This window comes from Pseudophryne corroboree, chromosome 5 (genome assembly GCF_028390025.1).
Source record: "Pseudophryne corroboree isolate aPseCor3 chromosome 5, aPseCor3.hap2, whole genome shotgun sequence".
Taxonomy (NCBI): domain Eukaryota; kingdom Metazoa; phylum Chordata; class Amphibia; order Anura; family Myobatrachidae; genus Pseudophryne; species Pseudophryne corroboree.
Window position 1 is genome coordinate 490493181 of NC_086448.1, and position 6036 is coordinate 490499216.

At 40.9% G+C, this 6036-nt stretch overlaps 1 pseudogene; it reads left to right on the top strand.

Moving 5' to 3' along the window:
* The first annotated feature begins 5715 nt into the window (after nt 1-5715).
* On the top strand, nt 5716-5833 carry LOC134931609 (5S ribosomal RNA; annotated as a pseudogene).
* Nucleotides 5834-6036: the final 203 nt, after the last annotated feature.

Consider the following 6036-nt stretch of genomic DNA (forward strand, 5'->3'; position numbering starts at 1 on the left):
CCTCTTTCTAACCAGCACTGTACATTATCTCCACAAAAATGGTGCTACATTTTCTCTATTTGACATGTGCAGATCTCTGGGCAAATGACTCCCACTGGCAAAAAGGTGAGCCAGGGGCCATACCCATTATGGAAATGTCCATGCTACATAAAAGAAGTGATGTAATGCATACACAATTACATAGTACACAGTACTGTAAAAATGTCAACAGATTCCCTGAATAAAAAAAAGCAATAAACATATAAGTTACAGTATAGTTAATTTTATGATCAATATGAAGGTATTATTTTCAAAATAGGGCCAATTGTAATTGTTGCATTAAATGCAAAATGTATTAAACAGTTTACAATCCAATGTCATTTTAGCTTTTGCTCAGTAGATTTTATGAAATCTCTATCTGTCATCTTTTGTAGCTGCCTTGTTCATCCACATTTGGCTGATTGGCCTCTCATACATGACATCACTATTGTCAATCAAAGTCAATCAACATAGTAGAACATATTTGACAAGAACGGGATAGCCCCAGGAGCTAAGAAACATACAGATGTGAATCTCTCCTCCTAAACTATTTAATATCTAATGCTAATATAGTACTAGATAAATTAGATAAAGGGTAAAGGCCATAGTCTCAAAAATTAGTTAAAGAAAAGGTGGCTTTAAAATTTACATTGCAAACATTTCCTGTCTGAACATCTCTCTGCCTGCTCTGAACATACCTTTACAACTGCACCCTTTTCTATATCTGGGAGGCATTTTACCCTGTGCTCCTTCCATACTGGAAAAGCCTTGTCATATGCTGCATTGGTTCTAGCTGTGAACCTTGATAGTCCATCATCATTTCATAACAGAATTTTAGTGCAAAACTAGACAGTACTTTAATTAAAGGAGACTCCACAATGACACAGTCACTCCATATATACACTAGCTGTTCTACCTGTTCTTCACACGGGAGTTTCTGATTTTCATGGTTGTAAATATAAATAAGTGTTAAAAATTTGGTTAATCTATAGAGATGTAGATTTGAGATTTCTTAATGTAAGTAAATATTAATCCATTGTTCTTGGCACTACCTGAGGAGCACCTGTAGCAGATACGGTAAAAAGTGACATGACCATTTTTGTAGTTTATTCAATTCTAGACACTGGAGGTGCAATCCAAATTTTTATCTGATTGTCTGTTTGGGCGTTATCATTCACACAATGCAAGCCATGTATCTGTAAAGACATCATTATGTAACCCCTTGTTCATCCCCTTAGGGTAGGTTTATTAAAATTCTAATTACATCGTTTTCCTATTTCCCAACTGAAGAATACCTATGTTAAATGTCAGCTTCCTAACATACTGGGAAGTAAGTGAATTAGTGATGAGTCTGTAAGTGAGTGAGAGATACAGTAAAAAATGACAGGACCATTTTTGTAGTTTATGAAATTCTACAGACTGGAGGTGCAATCCAAATTTTCATCCAATTGTCAGTTTGCGCGTTATCATTCACACAACGCAAGCAATGCATCGGTGATGATGTCATTATGTCAACCCCCTTTTCATCCCCTTAGGAGAGGTTTATTAAAATTCTAATTACGTAGTTTTCCTATTCCCTACCTGAAGAATATCTATGTTACATTTCAGTTTCCTAACATATCGGGAAGTAAGAGAATTAGTGATGAGTCAGTCAGTGGGCGAGTGAGGGCTTTCGCATATATATATATATATATATATATATATATTGCACAGTTTTGCCCTTTTATTAAGGCTGAATCGATTAAAAGGTATGCCGCAATCATTATTTTGTAAGAGGGAGGTCATAGTGTTTGAGAAGCTACAGATCGTTAGTTGTTGGATGTAATGAGCGGAAATTTGGCATGTCCATGTAGAAATGTTGCTCGGTGCTGCATGCTGATTTTTCAGGTTAAAAAAGATAAAAAAGAGAAAATCAGAATACTTTAAATTTAAAAATGTCTTCCACTGCCTGGTTTAAAAAAGTAACAGTTTTGAACTGTTTTGAAGTACTGTATATTGGGAAGTTATAACTTTGCATACACTAGACAATTTAATACTAGGGGTTTCATTTGTTAGATAGAAATTGTTTCAGTTTAGAGCCTGTTAGGTGTAAGGTTTGTGATAAAGTAACATTTAAAAAAAATGTTTGTTTAAAATATGTCCAATTTTAAAGATAGAAATTTTCATAAGATTTCACATGTAAAGTAACTGCTTGCAGGGTGGGTTGTAGTGTAAATGACTTCACTTGATTGGAGCAATATGGCCAACTTCTCCTCGCTAACATACTGTAATTTATACTGTGAGCAGAAGGGGAATTAATGGTATTCAGAGACATAACTAGACAGTTTGATGCCCTGTGCCAAAAATAGAATTGGTGGCCCTCCTCCATAAACAAAACAGGGACAGTGCGCACCAAAGGCGCACACCAAAAATATAGGGGCATGGCTTAATGGGGACGGGGCATGGTCACAAATTATAATACCAATTCATATTATGCCACATAGTAGTCTCCATTATTCAAATTATGCTATACAGTAGTGCTACTTTTACACATTACACCTGGTAGAACCCCTTATATACATTACACAAGGTAGCGCCCCATTTACACATTACTCCAGGTAGAGAACCTGTCACACATTATTCCAGGCAGAGCCCCATTTTATACTTTACACCAGGTAGAGCCCCTGTTACACATTGTGCCAGGTAGAGCCCCCTTTTACACATTATTTCAGGCACAGCCCCTTTCACGCATTACACCACAGTAGAGCAGAGCCCCTTATATACATTACTCCAGGTAAAGCCCCCTATGCACATTATTCAAGGTAGAGCCCCCTTTTACACATTATGCTCTGTGGGCAAAACACCGCTTGAACCACGCTAGTTACGGCCCTGGTGGTATTTATGTTATACAGGGAGACTGGGGGGGGTGTTTTGAGGTTAGGGAAGCACACTGTGCTAGGAGAGCTGCTGCTGGTGGCAGAGGCTGGATATTACAGAATTCGTCCCTGAACAGTCCCAGAGGAGAGGGGAGGGAGATGCCACACAGCCGAACGAGGGACATCACACAGCTACCAGCATAGGACTTATTGCACTCCTCCTACCCTGGCAGCATGAAACTCTCCCGGACATCCTGAAATCTGAATGTACTTGCAAGTGCATAATTCAGTCAGCCTCATTGTGATGAAATGAGGGGGGAGGGAGGAGGGGAGAAACAAGCAGCAGGCACAGCCATGGGTAAGCTGCTGACAAGAGAGGGAGGGTGCCACTGTTTTAGGTGCCCTAGGTCCCCTGAAGGCTTAATCCAGCAGGATCTATTCTGGACATGCACAGGTCCTGCGCCTATGTAGTTGTGTGATCACTACTGAATGAGAACCAGAGTCACAATGGCCTGTGGAATGAAATTTACAAAGGAGTATAAATGTTGAAGGCAGCATATGAACAAAATCCCCATACTTTTATGTATTAGATACACACAGACTTGCAGCTATTGGTTAAAGTGCTGACAGTAATTTGTCTTTCCCTTTTGTATTCATTTATGGCATTAATATTTCCACGCAACCGGTAGCATGTACAAAATGAGTAAAGCTTAGCGTGAGCAATATTCTTTCTTGTTTTTGTCACCTACCCTTATACCCATGCTTTTAACTGTATGCTTTGATTGCAGAATATGCATTTATTATTAGGCGGCAAAAGAACTGAAACAAACACTCTAATGCAACAGCGCTATCTGCTGCTCTTTTACTGTGAAGCCAAACAGTCACCTTTACCAAGATGGCTGCTACAACCTTTACTGAGTATGAGCAACCCTGTGTCATCTTAGATGTGTGACTCCGATTTATTGCAATGACATGCAGCACATGTTCCTCTACTAGTAAATGTTGCCACAGGTATCACCACCTGCATTACCGCTAGCGATGTCTCTGATAACATAACCGCTTACTCTGTACTACACTCAGTTACCTTTGACATCCGCTGTTATCCTGAATAAACCTCCAAACCTGTTGAAGATAAACTGTTTGACCTCACTCCATTTCACATTCTGCTGGTGCCTATTGTTTTACACCAATAGTACATAACATATGCACAATAAGCCAATCACAAGCAGTTAGTTGATGCTGGTGAATGCCAGCCTTATCTTCATTTGCACCTGCCTTCAAGCCCTGGCAAATTATATGGCTTGACCATGCTGGACTATATGTATCTATGTGCCTGTTTGCATCTGTGTAGTCAGCAGCACCAACAGCTTTGCCAGGCCCTGGTACTAGGGGCCTAATTCAGACCTGATCACTCCTTTGCGTTACGGCAGAGGTCTGCGATCAGATATCCGCCGCCCATAGAAAGTGAACACCCGCCCTTTGCAAGTTTGCGAATGCATGCGTACGCCATGCAAAAAATTTGCCAGACAGCGGACTTCTGCAAATCCATTCGCAACTCACTCACCATCGAATGATTTTTCCATTCTGTGCAGTCTGTGCGTAGCCAAGGAAAGAAACAGGCTGATCGGGGCTGTAGCTGTGTGTGTGACGTCAAGCACCCGCCTTGTAAATGCTTGGGAACGCCTGCGTTTTTCCTGGCACTACCAGAAAACATTAAACAGTTAATCACCTTGTGTACGCCTAGCGATCAAAATTTTCACACCATTCTGTCCCTTGGGTTGCGCATGCGCATTGCGGTGCATACCCATGCGCTGTCATTCGATAATCGTCCGCTGTGCTATTTCGCACAATAGCGATCAGGTCTGAATTAGTCCCTAGGACGGGGCATGGCCAATGCGGGGAGTTGTGGCCAAAGCCCCTCTTTAAGCAAAAAGGTAAAAACAGTGCTAACCAGGTACTAATATTAATGAATATGTACAAATTTAATGAATATTGTTAAAATGACATAAACACATAAATATAAAATCAAAAATAGAAATCAAAATATAAGTCAAAATAAAAAAGCCTCAATGCCAGTATTTATGACCAAAATGATTCTCTATGGACTCTATATCGGCCAAGTGATGAATATGAATGTTCCAATACTTTAACATGCAGTAACCATGCACGGATGACCAGTTTATAATTACCAGATCCCAAGTGGTAAAGAAACCGGGTATTCCACCTAGCGAGATGATGGTACTTCTGTCCTGCGCCAATGTAAATGGTGGTTCTCCCCTTTTATTAAACGTCCACAATAACGGATTCTGGATAGGTGTCCGGATGGATAAATGATGGATGGGTAAGAGCTCTATAGACCACTGTGGGTCATCCCAAACATAAATGTCCAAAATTATGGATGACAATAGATAGTCAATTCCATGGACCGCTGCAGACGGTCTCAATTACTGGCCTGGCGATGTCCTGGTCATAGGCTGGCAAACTAACGCGTTTCACTGTCTGTTTGGCAGCTTTATCAAAGGTCCTATTTACATTGGCGCAGGACAGAAGTACCATCACCTCGCTAGGTGGAATACCCGGCTTCTTTACCACTTGGGATCTGGTAATTATAAACTGGTCATCCGTGCATGGTTACTGCATGTTAAAGTAACCATGCAGTTTCATTGCTCACTAATTTTCAGTGGACTCTCATCCACGATCCAGGGTGTACTACGTCACTGAGTGGCTATTGTTTCACCCTGCCTAACGTGGAAAGCAGATCCACATACTATATGACTTTATCTTTACAAATCTCCCAATCCTACCATTCTTATATAGGTGCACTCTCATTGGTAGATAGCCTCTCTACTATCATACCACGCTGCTAATGCCCGATCTCGTCCGATCTTGGAAGCCAAACAGCGTCGGGCCAGGTCAGTACCTGAGAGGAGACTCCCTGAGAATACCCGGTGTTGTAGAGTAGGGACTATTCCCCTCCTTTTGGAGGGTGGACACCAACAGCAGTATCACCACTATTTATTCCCCTTTTTACTTTTTCTTTTTCTCTAATCTTTTCTTTATTCTTACTAGCGCTCAGGTACGCCATGTCAAAGTCAGAAAAATATCTCTATACACACTGCCATATTTGCACCTCATTCTGGTCCGCGCTGCGCATGCGTACGCT